The sequence below is a fragment of the Crocuta crocuta genome, unplaced genomic scaffold (assembly GCF_008692635.1).
Source record: "Crocuta crocuta isolate KB4526 unplaced genomic scaffold, BGI_CrCroc_1.0 scaffold130, whole genome shotgun sequence".
In the NCBI taxonomy this organism is placed as follows: domain Eukaryota; kingdom Metazoa; phylum Chordata; class Mammalia; order Carnivora; family Hyaenidae; genus Crocuta; species Crocuta crocuta.
The window spans coordinates 11,297,623-11,313,051 of record NW_027527920.1 but is presented as its reverse complement, the minus strand read 5'-3'; the positions used below and the strand labels follow the sequence as shown (position 1 = coordinate 11,313,051).

Sequence of the window (15,429 nt, the reverse complement as noted above, 5' to 3'; positions counted from 1 at the left end):
GGGGGGGAAGGGGGGAGTCTGGGATGGTTGCTGTAGTTTCAAAACAAATGACCTCATTGCCTAAGTTCCACTTTATGCAAGAGAAAACCTAACTTTTGCCTTATAAATAATGGACCTTTGAGGAAATGGATCCAAATACCCATTTAGCGAGGGTGGGGGCAGATTTGCTGAAGCTAACTCCCTAGAAACCGAATACAACTATTGTTATTACTGTCTTCCGAGTTATTGCCTTAAGAGATACAGCAGTTTAGGGGCGCCTGGGTGGCTTAGTCGGTTAAGCGTCCGACTTTTGCTTGGGTCATGATCTCGCAGTTCGTGGGTTCGAGCCCCGCGTCGGGCTCTGTGCTGACTGCCAGCTCAGAGCCTGGAGCCTGTTTCAGCCTGTGACTCCCTCTCTCTCTGACCCCCCCCTGCTCACGCTGTCTCTCTCTCTCTCTCTCCTAAAAATAAATAAAACATTAAAAAAAAAATTAAAAAAAAAAAGAGATACAGCAGTTTAAATTCATAATGACTGACATTCACTTCTTCAAAGTAGGCGAGTAATTATGCTTTGTATAAGCTGACTTAATGTGAGGTACTTTAAGCTTTGTTCCAGCAATGGGAGGGCATTTTTGAGTTCTTTAGCTGAGGGACACCTGAGTTGTATCCCATTCAGGTTCTTTTTATGGATGAGTTGACCGCGGGTCTGGAAAGTTAGGTGTGATGTGTCCAAGGGTGTAATGACATGTCGGGGTCACCTGGAACTAAACCCTAGGGAAAGAGCTATTCAGATGATTATAGTTTAAATATATAATTAGATGAATTAGTCACAAGACTCCTTTCCTAGGGAATTAGCATTTTGATCATCAATTTCATTTTAAAAAGTGACCATTGACAACAGTCTTAAACCACCCATTTTTAGAAATGTACTACTTCTTAGGGTGTCCGAGCATTTCTTGGGAGGGTTCTGGTCTCTGGGTGTATAAACCTGATGTGTGGGAACAGAGCTTTTGTTTGGATTCTATATTCTTTACATCTCATAAACTGAGACTTCTTAGGTGTTCAGTGTGCCCCTGCCCCCTGCCCACCCGCCAAAGGTTTTAGACTTCTTGTACTCACATGTGAAGGGTTTTCTTTTTCTTGTTTTAAATTTTGTTTTTGAAGAAAACCAGGAGTCTCACTTTGGCTGCTGGAAGTCTTTGGGGACTACAGAGAGAGAATTTAGGGGAAAGGTTAAGATTTGGAAATGCAGGCTGTTTTGTCTCGTTTCATTGGTTAAGAGCCAGACAGAATAAGAGTAACATTTAGAAACCTGAGTTTTATTAAGGAAGGTAATTTACAGGTAAGTTTAAGCTTTATAGACTTGATTTCAGTGATTCCATTCCTGGCATTGCCATTACTTTCTGCTAATTTGGGGCAAGGCAGCTCTTGTTGGAGTCTTGATTTTTCTCATCTGTGAAGACGGGTTGGGTCGATGACCTCCCAGGACTCATTGCGGCTGTCTTTTGGGCTCCACGCTGGGAGATTTGCACAGAGGCTGCTCCAGAGCTGCTGCTGGTGTGACAGCGCCTCTTCCGAGACAGAGGGTGGAGGGGACACCAGCCGTCTAACTGCACAGTGCCCAGAGACCACTTACCTCTCGTGTTTTCCCTTTCTGCCCTCTTTCTAACACGAACCCCATCGATGTCATTCAGTGTTGGGAGAACGTTGCCCTGACCCATGTCTTCTGTCTCCCCTTCGCCAGTGTGCTGCCGGAGGGTAACATCTGGACTGGGTCCCCTGGCCTTTGGATGTCTCACTGCCCACAAACTCCTGGAGCAACTTGTTGAACACAGTGAGTGACCTGCATGTTTCTACTTGGCGAGCAACTGTAGGCCCGTGGACCTTGAGGGCTGGAGGGTTGTGGCCGTGGTCACAACGTCTAGCCACATGCCAGTCTCCTCACACTGGCTCCAGGAACCTTGGAAATGGCAGCTGTGACCACAGACACGACCTTTCTGCCAACAGAAGGTAAAGGTCACGGGCCCTAGTGTATTTGCTTTTTCAGAGCTTCTTTGTTGCACCACCAGGGCAACTGTTGACCATGCCTCTTTACTTGCCTACAGGAACAAATTCTTTAGGGGGACCAATCCAGGTGTTGGGCCTCTGCCCGACCTCCTCTTCCCCCAGATGGTCCCCCTCCTATCAGGTTTGATCCTCCCTTTTAGAGAGGGCTTATCTGATTCACTTAAAGACCCCCTCCCTCCATATTCCATCTCTCTCTTTCTCTTAGACCCTTGCCTGCATTTTCCTTTGCACTTAAAGCAGCCTTGATCTCTTCAGTTACATGATAGACCACCCGTTCCTACATTTGTTCATGCAACAAATATTTGAGTATCTCCTATGTGTTCGTGGCTAAGGTAGGCGCCGTTTGTGCTGTCCTAGAACTTCATGAAGGAAGAAAACGACCAAATGAAAATGAAAACTTCACTGTCACAACCCTAACCCGGTAGATAATTTTGTTCTGAATACGCTACAGCAGTGTCACGGGGGGATCCAGTTAAAATGCAGATCCTGATTGAGTAGTTCTGGGTGGGGCCCAAGATTCTGCATTTCTAGCAAGTTCCAAATGATGCCAGTGCTACTGTTGTACAGATCTCGCTAGGAGAAGTAAGGTCTAAGGTTCTTGAAGATCATGACACTTGTCTTGGAGTGTGACTCTTGGGGAACTGCTGGAAAGGTGTGTCTGTCAAGCCACCAGAGGACTGATGGGATTTTGTCTGCTAGTCTGTCTCCCTCAGCTGCATGAGGCCCAGTGCACTGAAACAGGAATCCAGCTTTAAAATATGGGAGCCTGCTACCTCACCTGCCCATGTCTACCTCACTAGCATCCTAAGTTGGGGTTTTGTCAGTGAAATCGGAAATGCCTTACTTCTCAGATTTGTGCAATGAAATCCTTTGGGGTCGCCACATTGTACCCGCTCTGTAAGTCCGCGTTTCTGGAAATGCGGAGGGTGGTTTTCAAGCAGAGCCCATATCAGCTCAGCCACTACCGTGGTTCCCAAGTGGGGTGTTAAGAGAGACCGTGTCGGAAACTGCACGAAACCTGTGAGCAGGCAGAGAGGCTGTGAGGGGGGGCAGGAGGGGTTCAGGTCTCTGCTGCCAAAGCGGGGGTCTCGAGTCCCGGCGACAGGCTGGCCCCGTGGTGGTTCACGGGAGACACTGCCGCATCGTGGCCGGCCCAGCACTGCTACTGTCAGACTTGCACAGGTCGTGTTGAGTCTTCCTGAGAAGCCACATGGATACTCCAGACATAACCAGGTGCCTGGCTAAGCGCCTGGTACACGGTCTTGGGTCTCACCCCTCCCAGCAGTGCATGAGGCAGGTAGTCACCATTTTATAGAGGGCAAAACTGAGGCTGGGTTGACAGAATTCACCAGCTCACACAGCAGGTGCATTCGGGATCTAGCCTGCTCTGTAAGACTTAAGGCCAAGCTCTTCCTCCTCTGGCCTTTGCCACCTGAATCCCTATTAAAAATGGGATTCTTCTCCTGGTAGCAAGATGGGGTTGCTGATTATTTGTGCTTGCTTCCGTCTTGCTCTCATTATACCCCTGGATATGGCCTTTGCCTGTGTGTCAGTGTTAAGATGTTGCTCCTGTAGGCACGCCAAGCCCTTGAGTTAGGGGAGAGGCTTGGTCAATGGAGTGAGGCGGAGATGGACAGGGAAGAGAGAGTGGTGTATTCATTTAGGAGGCCTACTTCTGCCCCACCTCTGACAGTTCCAGCCAGCCTCCTTGGGGCAGGTCCCCAGGGGAGTGACGGCTGCCGGTGGTCCCAAGACCCAGTGCTACCATTTAGTTGTCGATGGCTCGTGGCTGGAAGGCAGAAGGCAAGGGGTCAGATTGATTCAGTGTGTTCTCAAGACCATTTTCTGGCCATTCTGTGGCATTTGTGTATTCGAGACAATCTCCAAGCAACTTTACTCTGTTGAGTGTTGTTTGGTCTATTCTGGGTCAGATATGCAATGGTAGTGCTTTATGAGTTTCGAGTTTTCAATTAGGCTCCTCTGTTTTGGCCTCAAGTATATACTCATATATACTCATCAGGTGGAGAATTAAGTTGAACCCACAAAGCCAGGCTTCTGTAGCCTGCTGGAACTCCTGTTTTGGGCAATCATAGGAGTGGTGCTATTGTGATTGTTTTATAAACTTTTCCTCAATCCACGCCAGTATTTGCCTTCTGGAGTGTGTGGAGTGGGCCTCCCCATGAAGGGAGGGAAGGGGATCTTGAAAGCACCTCCTTCACACTTCTTTGGTCTTAGGGAATCATGTTTGTTTTTCCATCTGGAGTCAGGGCTCTTGCTACTGGGAGATGGAGCCCCCTCCCAGCTGAGTGGTGTGATAACCTTGACCCTTGCATGTTGATCTGGGCCCTGGGTTCTCATGCAGGCACCAGTGAGGAGTACCTTCTGTTTTTTGGGTCTGTTTCCTCAACAGCAAAAGGAGGGAGAGGACTTTGACCTGACACAGAGTTGTCATAGACCTGATGCCCTTAGAGGACTGCGTACACATCCCAGCTGCTCACTTGAGGGCTAATGGAAGTGTACTTTTCCACCTGTGTCTGGCTCTGTTCCCTCCACTGAGCTCTTTTGTTGCTGGTCAGTTTCTCTGGAGAAATGAACCCCTTGAGAACAGGGATTCTGCCTCATCCATCCTTGTATCTCAGGGCCCAGCACTCAGCCTTGAGCTCAATCAACATTTGTTAAATGAACCCAACAAAGTAATTTCCTTCTTCCATTTGCTTATCTAAAGTAACCTATCTGAAGAGCAGTGAATTACTAAGCACTGCCTATGAATCCCTGAGCAAACACTGGAGGGGTAACAGTGGTCACACGGATCAGGTAATTATGAGCTTTCACTAGGAAACACAATGGCAGGGTTTCCTTGCCTTTTGTGTACTTCAGAACATCTCCTCTTTGGGGTCTTCAATTATTTGTGATAATGGGAGAGAGGAAAATGGGTAGAAGATGCTGGATGAGTATCTCAAACATTGTTCCCTCTAACAGATTTGTATATTTTTAAAATGTCCTTTCACTATGCAGAGTTACAAAAGTAATTGACAACTTGGTACTTTATTATTTGAAAAAAATTGTAATGTTTGTTAATTTTGGAGAGTGAGAGAAACAGTGAGTGGGGGAGGGGCAGAGAGAGAGGGAGACACAGCATCCAAAGCAGGCTTCAGGCTCTGAGCTGTCAGCACCGAGCCAGATGAGAAGCTCGAACTCACAAACCATGAGATTGTGACCTGAGCAGAAGTGGGATGCTTAACTGCCTGAGCTACCGAAGTACCAGACAACTTGTTATTTTAAAAGAAGGAAAGGAAGGATGTCTAAAAAGGGACTACTGACCTGCGTATTGATATTCCTCATATTGGTAACTTACGTAAAGAATTGTAGTCTTTTGGGCCTGTTTTGCATGCCAGACTTGGGACCTGTCACCCTCTTTGTACCAAGCTGTATGTTTTTTGTTTTTTGTTTTTGTTTTTTTAAATCACAGTGTGACAAATTTTAGAATGCTAGGGGACAGAGATATAGGCTCCCCCCCCCCACTTCTAAATGTAGTGCTAAACAGTACTCAAATATATACTTCCTGCCTTAGCTTCAAGACAGGATTCTGTCCGTTGGTCATGACACTTTCCCAGCCCTAAAGCCAGCATTGCCTAAAAGGCATTTGGAGTTTGGGGGTGCAGACTGATTTTTGCCCGCATCCCATGGCTGAGTGCCCGTAGGTACCCCGATTCCAGCAAATAGAGGTTTGGTTTTAGTGCCATTTTATTACCTTGTCTCAAATAGTGGGTCCATGGTGACATCTAGTCACCATTCTCGTTCTCTTTTGGGACCCACTAGGGCATCTCTCTCTCTATTGAAAAAGAAAGGCCTAAAAACAATGATTTCTAGTTAAAATAATGACTAACTGGGACTCATCCCATTTTTACCGCTCCTTCCTTACAGGCAGAGCTCTAACTGGTTTCAAAAACAACAAATGGTGTTAGCTCTCTGCTTTTTGAGAGAAGAAAAAAATTCAAGGTGGCATCAGTACTCTGCATAAAGTCCTCATGGCCCTTTGTGAGAAAGCAGTTTCTTAAAAAAATACAGTATGTTCTGCATAACCTATTTTAAAAACTAATGTGTCATAAACATTGATTACATGCTAAATCTGTTAATTGTTAAAAATTTTTTACATGAGAAGATGTTCTGTGATGTTTCCATTCTCCTGTTGCTGGCTGGGCTTCTTCCCTTCCCTCTCCCCATTTATTTATTTACTCGGTAATACTGCAACGAGCATTTTTATAATACATACTTGGAGACCATAGGGGCGTTTCTGTAGAATTTCAAGGTCGAAAGATAGAGACACCTTTAAAAAAATTTACCTTTGAAAAAATGACTTAATTTATATTCCTAACAACTGTGTGAAGGCCCTCACCAGCACAGAAAGTGCATCTTGAAAAATTTTTGTCCTTTTGAAAGCCAAAAAAGTATAAAAAGCCTTCCAAAACACCAAACAAACAAAGCATGACCATGCCAGATCTGAGAGCTCATAGGGCTTCAAAGTCTGTAACCAGCAGGGCTTGCCAAGATGTCTTCTCAGATTCTGCCATTGATGGCCTCATCACTGGCCCCCTGAACTTGCCTGGTCCCCTCTGATGGCTCCTTTTTTCTGCGTCCCACCTGTTCTCGTGTATACCCATTGGCGTTGAGTGTTTCTCTGTGTTGATGTCGGAGAAGGAAGCTGTGGGTCAGGCTGGAGGTTGCTCTTGGCTGCCCAGGGCAGCTTTGACCTCTCTCCCTTGTCCAATTCCTCTGCCTCTGTTCTTGCTCAGAGGGAGGTTCCTTGACAGGCTTGTTGTGGCCATGCCGAGCTGTCTCTGGCTGGGGTCTCCCCGGCACCCAGAATTACTGACACTTGTCAGAAGCACATTTCTCCAGGGCAGAGTCACGGTCTCTCTGTAAGTCAGCAGGCATCTGTGGCAGATCTCATATTTAACAGCGGTGGCTGATGACAGGATGATAAAAGACTGATAAAATTCCCTGTGGGGTGAGACTTGCTGGCCTGCCCACCCTAAAACAGGCTGTTTTCTCTGTACAGCAGCTCTACTGGGTGCTTCGAACAGATAGATCTCTTTGGGGCCAGAACCACTTGTAGGGCAAATCCTTGGTGTATACATGCTCCTCCCTTTAGGAGTGATGTTCTCTATCTCTGGATGGATCTCCCGGGCAGCTTCCCTGGTGGGCTTCGGTTTTGAGTAGATGGAATGAGGATCGTTGAAAGTAATTACAGCTCTTTGCTCCTGGATCTGCCTTGACCTCCTTCCGCAGGAGTGGCTCTGGTTGGGGTACGCACTCCGCAGCTGATGATGGAATGAAGAAGTGGAAGCTCAGCCAGTCTCTGCACTAAGGAAACCATCTTGACCATGGCCACAAGGCTTGGCACTGGCCTTACCAATGAGATCACATAGTTGTCAGGACAGTAGCTGTGTCGCCCAGATGTTTTCTTCAATAGAAATATTTCACTGATAAAAATACGCCCTCAAACGCCCTTCTGCTAGCAGCGGCAATCCGTTCTGTAGAGCCGGAGAGCGTCGCTGCACCCAGGGATTACACTTGGCAGCGTGTCCTTCGGCCAGCTGTGCGGCTCCCATGAGACGAAAGGCCAGTTGAATGGAGAAGATGCTAGGGAAAGTAATGAGGTGGGAGGAAGGAGGGACCGTGACCTTTGTGCAGCAGCTGAATTTCCAGGGCTGAGTTTGGGCTTTGCTGTTTTGAGTTCACAGTCCAGCTGCTGCTGCTTGGACCTGCAGTGGTGAGGATGACTCAGAAATCTGGAAGGAGTCCATGGTGATTTCACTAAGGGATCAGAGGCAGTGCTAAAACCCTCCGGGGTGGGAGTGGTTGCTGGGGGGCAGGGTGGTGGTGGTGGTGGAGGAGAGTTTTCTGGTGAAGTGGAGTGATCTGGGTGCTGGCGCCCTAGGCCACTGGGATCTGCCAGTTAATAACTTGGGACTTTATTTTCATTACTGAAAAAACTCTGGTGGCAAAACATCGTACAAAATAGTGGCAGATGTTACCAAGTGAGTTCAGTCTGACACTTTGTTTTGTGAATGACTTTTGGAGATGGTTTGCTTGAAGGGCCATGTTTTTCCTGAGGGTGCCCCAGGGGTTCCTGGGAAGTTAAAAGGTGGTCTCTAGGCCCCATTAACCCCACTTCTCAGAAAGGATGAAAATTGATTCATGTCCACCTGACAGAATAAGGTCTGTATCCATTTTCCACTCCTATCACAGATGACCACAGATGTATTAGATTTCTAATCTGCAGAATGGGTGTCTCCCTGGGCTGATGTTAAGGTGTGGGCAAGGCTGTCGTTCTTCTGGGGGCTCTAGGGGAGAATCCGTTTCTTGGCTTCTTCTAGCTTCTGTAGGCCAAGTGCTATCCTTGGCTGGTGACCCCATTGTTCCATCTTCAAATCCAGCTACATTGTATCTCCCTGGGACCACAGCTGGGAAGCGGTCTCTGGTTTTGAGGCCCTTCTGATTCCTTTGGGACCACCTGGGTAATCCAGGAAAATGTGCAGGTCCTTCAGCATATCTGCAAAGTCAATTTTGCCCTGGAATGTAAGGGCTCTGCAGATGAGGCTTATATGGTGGTTCTTAGGCTTGCAGGGAGGTTAGTTGCACAAGTAGGTTTAAGGATCTAGGTGTTGTGACTGATGAGGGCCCAAGTCTGGTCCTTCCCGCTGTTTGCTGTCCTGTGTGATACCCCGTGGAGGCGGAGTAGTTTCTGTCTCAGGCTGTACCCTTTGTTACAGCCAGTTTGTCCCAGGATGAGAGGTTGTGGGCCAGAGGAAAACAAGAAGAGCCATCCCTTCCTATGGGGAAACGGGACAGCAACATAGGATTGGGGGTGAGTGGCTGCAGTCTGAGTTCTGCCCTGCTGTGGAGTAGTTGAGGGGAACTGTGATCCCATTGCACTGATGAGGGTCTATTGTCAAGTCTTCTTGTGCCGAGGAACAGACACAATGAGCTAGCTTGGATGAAGTGGGTGGGTTTGCGGGGTCCAGTGTAGGTATGTGTTGCAGCTAACCTTTGTTGAGCATTTGCTTTGTACCTGGGAAAGGCACACTGGGGAACCCCCCCCCCTTCCCCCGGCCCATGCCTCTTGACCTGTGCTTGCTCCCTGTGAAGCAGCTCTGGGGTATTTCTGTATGGTTCCAGCCCTTCTCTGCTCAACAAAACCAGATGAGCTCTCCTGCCTACACTCTTCCAATGGAGACCGCACACTTGAAGCTCTCTGTTTTGCTCACCACCCCAGAGCTTCCTGGCTTGGTCGTTGTATCTCAATTTCTAATTCCTCAGGGATGAAGCTGAAAGGCTGAGCTTGAGCCAGGTGTCTGGTTGGCTTGGAGATGAAAGAGGGGCATAGTCCCTTGGTTCTGTTGGGTGAGTAGATGGTGACAGAGAAGTGTAGTATGGGGAGGGGGCCTTGCCTTATTTGACGGATGTTACTGGGGAAACATCTTGCAACTGAGTTTGTGTTGTTTTAAAAGACTATCTTGGAATAACTTCATACCTAGAGAAAAGTTGCCAGAAGAATACAGAGAAATCCCACAGAGCCTGATGTAAGTGATCACATACAAATATTTTACCACAGTTGGTTTATCATTCACTTTATCACTTGTGTTTTCTGAGCCATTTGAAAATTACTTCCTACTGTGTCACCCCCAAATACTTCATGTTCTCCTGATTAACAAGAACTTTAAAACAATTTTTTTTTAATTTTAGAGAACAAGAGAGCATGCATGAGTAGGGGAGAGGCAGAGGCGAGGGAGGGAGAGAGAAAGGGAGGGAATCTTAGGCAGGCTCCCTGCTGAGCATGATGTGGGCTCGATGGATCTCACCATTCTGGGATCATGGCCTGAGCTAAAATCAAAAGTCCCGGGCTCAACCAACTGAGCCACCCAAGTGCCCCAGAACCTTTCTTTTCGTAACCCATTCAATTTGTAAGAACAAGGCCTACCGCACTGATCTACTGTTGCCAAATATATAGTTCATATCAAATTTTGCCACCTACCACAGTAATGTCCTTCATAGAAATTCTTGCCCCCAACCTAGGGTTCAACCCAGGATTCTGCGAACTGTGTGCAGTTGCCGTGTCTCTTTAGTCTCTTTGTTAGGAACAGTTTCTCTGCTTTTTTTTTTTTTTCTTTCTTTCTTTCATGATAATGACATTTTTCAAGATTGTGGGTTGATTATTTTGTAGCAGTAAAGGTTTGTACAATTTCTCACTTGATTTCTCATGATTTTTTTAAAAATGTTTTATTTCTTTCTGAGAGGGAGAAACCGTGTGAACAGGGGAGGGTCAAAGAGAGAGGGAGACACAGAATCTGAAACACGCTCCAGGCTCTGAGCTGGCAGTCAGTACAGAGCCTGATGTGGGGCTCGAACCCACGAACTGTGAGATCATGACCTGAGCTGAAGTCGGACGCTTAACTGCCTGAGCCACCGAGGCGCCCCGATTTCTCATGATTAAATGTCTTTTTGCCAGGAAGGCTACATAAACGAGGTTTTGCCTCTTAGTACCTCACACTGGGAGGCACACGATGTCATTTTGTCCAGATACTGGTCATGTTACCTTTGATCCTGTGGTTAATGTGGTGTTGAACTCTCGTATTTGATCTATGTGTTCTAGGGAGCTGAGCGTTTCAAGCTGGGCATGTAAAGTGGACCGTCTTTAAAATTGTGTCTAGTTTGCAAGTGCTCTTTGTACAGGGGATTTTCTTGAAGTGGGCACTCTTGCTCCTGTGAGGTGTGCTCCTGAGTATAGTTAGAAAGGCTGATGTCCTCTGAGCTCGCAGCTCATTGTGAGGAAGAACTTGCCTGAGGGTGGAATGACGTGACCTCTGCTCTTGTGACAAGGGTCACCATGGCAGAGATGGAAGCATGCTTGTGGTGTGAATGGTGCGTTCCCTTTGGCTGCATCTGACTGTCTTGCTGCCTCCGGATCACCTAGGAATGGAAGAGAGATGGGGACACAGCACTCTCTTCGTCTCGCACGCTTGCTGGGTCTGCAAATGCTAATGGAGATGGTCCGGATGCAGCAGCCACTGCGTTTCTTTTCTGTGGCTCTCTTCGCATGAAACCCTGACTCCAGGTTGGCCTGATGTGGCCTGGCCAGCAATGTTGCTCGCATTTCAGGCTGGTAAGACCCTTGGTGGTTGCTCATCCGCTGAGGATGGGATTCCTGATCAGTGTGACTGTCAAAATGCTGGAGGCTGTCCGTGTGGGAAGGATGTGCTTCTCAGAGCTCTGGAACCTCCCAGTTGGATTTTGACTGGTCTTTTCCTGGATTAGTGCTTCTCAGACTTCTTCCAGTTTAGCTGTTGAATGTTGGACATTTGTTGGACCAGCATCTGTTGGATATTTGACCTGGCTAACCTCTTGAGCTCTCGTTCCCTCTGGTTACTACAGAAACAAACAAAATGCGTGCAATCCACTTTAAGATTAATATGGAAAGTGGTACGTTTTATAAATCTAATAAATGATCAAAAATATTCCTGAGCAACAGTATATCCCGACTATCTTACTATACTGCTAAAAAAAAAAAAAAAAAAAACAAAGTGGGAGGACATAAAGGAGTATGACTTGGGTAGTATCCTTGAGGTCGGGTTTTAAATGAAAGGGGCCGTTACTGTGGTTTATTTGATTTATGGGTTCATTTGTTCCTCAGTTTTTAAAAACATATTTGGGCAGTTCTAATATCTATGCTTATTTGTGGGGGTTATCTCTGCATGACTTGGGACATGTATGCCCATGTCCTCAGAAGAATCAGCAGTGACAGAGGGCCTTTAGCACATACCAAAGACAGCTGCTTGGAAAATTAAATACTGCCTGGGCCTATCTTCCCAGAGGTTGTGCTCATGCCTAAATTGGAGTAAAAATTGTAGGCAGCCTTAGGAAAACTAGATGTAGAGATGTTCCATTTTCTGCCAAAGTTAATAATTTAATTCCTTATCCTGTGCTTTGCAATCAGCCATTGCTTCTCAGGGCTGTGTGTGTTCTTAATTTTTAAAGACACTGATATGCCATTTGCCTTTCTACTTTTGGAGTTAGGCATGAAGAGGGGACTTAGGTTAAGTGCTTGTCACCTTTTATTTAATTTATTTTTATGTCCAGTCTTTTGTGCCTGATACAGAAAGACTAAGTAGGTATGGCCTGGTGCTGGACCTGGGGTGGGGAGTGGGTGTTGGAGAGGGTGTGGGAAGGCAAACTGAGGTTGGTGGAAGAGGAGTAAGATGTTGAGGAAATACACACACACACACACACACACACACACACACACACACACACACACAGGCATTGAGATCTAGGCTGAATGAAAAGCAATCTGATGAAAATGCAGTGGTGCCCCTTTTATTTTGGTGGCTTACAGGAAGGAGGAATTGAGAATGAGTGAATGTTCCAATAATTGAAGCCTCCCCCCATAGCAGGCAAAAAACTGTTTTTCTTGCAAATGTTTGAAGTATATTTATAAACTTTGACACCTGAAGTAGGAGATAAGTGTCAGAGGCCTTTTCCTTGTGCCTCAGAATTCTCTGCTGGGCCCCAGTAGTAGCTGTTTCTCAGACAGGAGACCTGGGTTGCTGGCCTCTGACTCATCCTATCTCCTCTGACCACGTCTCTGAGTCTGCCTCTGGGATCCCTGTAATTGTGCCATTCAGATAGTCCCAGGGCTTCAGGCAGGATCTAAAGTTTCCAGGATATCTCCAGTCATCAAGTTGATTCTGGTCTCAGAGAGATTGCTCTCTTGTGACTTCATGCACCTGGGCCTAGTACTAGGCATTGACTGAGTGCTTGCAAGTGTTTTCTAAAGTTGCTCAGGGTTGGTGGCCATTGTGTGGCCGGGACATAAACTGTAGAAAAATGACGACATGGAGAGGCCCAGGCCATTGAAGGATGGTTTTTATTACTTCCGTTTCCCAAGGCGGGGGTGGGGCGAGGAGCGAGCACACCGTGTAGGAAGCATCAGGGTAGTCAGGAGGCAGAAGACAGGAGTGACAAGAACGCCTTGGGCAGCACCTTTATTGGGGTTTCCACAGGAAGGGCAGGGGGGAGAGTTGGGGACTGGCTAGTTTGTGTGATCCCTGTGGGCTTTGGGCCTTTGAGGTGATGTTTATGGTGCCTGGCCTTGGCATGACCTAGGGCAGGGGAAGTGAGGCTTGGTGCTTGAGAGCTGGATTAAGAGTGTGCTGGGGATGGGTATAGACTCTGGATTGGTTGGTTTGTATATGAAAGGCATTGTCCTGGCTGAGTCCTTAGCTGTCTCTCAGAATTAGCCCTGGAAGGGGCACTCTCTTCCCAGGCCTCTAAGGCCTCTTGATACCAGAGTATCAAGAATTAGAAATTAGAGTTAACAGGATTGGCTCTGTAATGAATGGATGCCACACTGACCAATCCAGAATCTAAGATAGTGGAGTAAGAACACTGGCCTTGTAATGGATGGGTTGAGGTTGCTGAGTGTCCAACGTACAGATTCTTTTCAGATTCCTTTGGGGTCCTTACCATTCCCCACTCTAACTCCGCGGTTTAAGGACAGTGGGAAACACACCTCACTACTCCTTCCTGGTAGAGGTGTCCTCACCAGTGAAGGGCATTTCCTCTGTTCTTTGCCGTATTCAGGAATGTACTTGAAACTTGATAGGGTCTTATTTCATTAAGGAAAAATGAGCAAATAACTGGCCTTTGAGGACTAGGGAAAAGGGAGAGCTGGGCTGCTGGGGAATTTGTTTTCCTCTCAGTTTCTGAGGTGTATGTATATATTTCAATAATGTACCAAATGTCTAGCAGTCATTTTATGAGCAGGCTGAGTTATTCAAAGGTATCTGACAATTCTTGTTGATTATGAGTAATACATGGTATTATAGATCAAATAGAAAATTCACATTGGTAAAAGACAGTAAAAATTACCCCATAATCCTACCATCAGGAGGTATCTTCTGTTTCAAAAATAATTTTTCAATATGTAAACAGTTGCCTTTTGTGATTCTTCTTTTTTTTTTTTTTTGATTCTTTTTTTTAAGAGCCTTCTCCCCCTGCCCCCGTAGCCAGGTACTTTCCAAGCACTGAAATTCATAAATGAAAAAGTACGAATAAGGTTTTATTTTTCATTAATCTCATCCAAAGAATAGCCTTCTGTTAGGGTGGAATTCTTGCAATCTGGTCACTTAATAAATTCTGATGGCTCTAATGACCTCAGTTCGAGGTGGTGCTTTGGAAAGAGTGTAAGAGCCCAGGACAATGTTCTGGTGACCTTCCCAATGTGTTACATTGGAGAACTCGGTATTTATGTGGCCTTCTTGTAAGGGGCTGAAGGATTGGAAATCTGGAAATAACTTACTAGCGTTTGATTTGGGCTCCCTTCTGCCTTCTTTGAGATGTGGAGTAGGATGTTTGTAGTTCATAGCTGGAAAGCCAGATAATGGGCGTAAATCATAATCTGGGAAGTCTGGCCCCTGAACAGCTGTCAGCCAGCTGCTGCACTGGTAACGCACCAAACAGTAAGCTTTCATCTTTGAACACTGAATTGTTCAGAAGCCATGCTGCCGGACGTTTGTCCTAAGGTCTGGGTTCAAATCTTGCCTGTATCATCTAATGGCTTTGCAAATACAGGCCAGTTACAGAACTCCTGAGCTTGTTTGCTCACTTGGGGAATGCTAGTCACCTACCCACCTTATAGGGTAGTTGTGAGAGGGCTTTAAAGGAGATAATGCAGGTGAAGCCCCTGGCACATGGCTGGCTCTTAATACTTACGCAGTAAGTTACTGCCTTCCCCTCTCCTGCATCCTCCCTTACTACGATTTTTATGACTATAGCAGGGTTTGAGCAGGTTATTGTCAGGACTGACTGTTCTAGGCATGCCTTACAGAAAGGTAGCTCAGATCCACTTAACCACTGTCCCTTGTATTCTCCGTGTAATAGGCTGGTCCAGCTCAGGACTAGCAACCACTAATGTAAGGGAAACGCTGACCCTGCATGTCTAAAAGAAGGGAGGATCCTGGTGAAGAAGGTTGTTTTTATATCTGTCTAAATCAGGACGCAGCCTCTCTTCTCTCGGGATGATGCTGGGGTCCCTTTATCTGCAAGAACTAAAATGGGGGCCAAAGGACAGGAGAGGCGCCAAGAGGGTTTCACATGCCGGCTCCTCCTCCTGCTTTTAGAATCTTAAATTGTCCCAAGGCTTCCAAGACCCCTGAGCTGGTATGTTCCCTTGGAGCTGGGGGATGGGAGAGCATCGCCAAGGGGGCACCCTGGCCCTGTAGCCCTTCTCTCAGGGCTGACTTTGCCCAGGGCTGAGGTCGTGCGCGGGCCCTTGGAGAAAATTAATTACAGTGTCTGCTTAAGGCTGGACCTCAGGAGGCA

At 46.8% G+C, this 15,429-nt stretch overlaps 1 protein-coding gene across 1 annotated transcript in view; it reads left to right on the top strand.

Moving 5' to 3' along the window:
* Window positions 1-15,429, top strand: part of TLN2 (talin 2) — a 425,012-nt gene that overhangs the window by 71,982 nt on the left and 337,601 nt on the right. The window contains exon 2 of the mRNA XM_077745320.1: window positions 1,724-1,813. The gene's annotated coding sequence lies outside the window, so the exon portion shown is untranslated. The remainder of the gene's footprint in view (window positions 1-1,723; window positions 1,814-15,429) is intronic.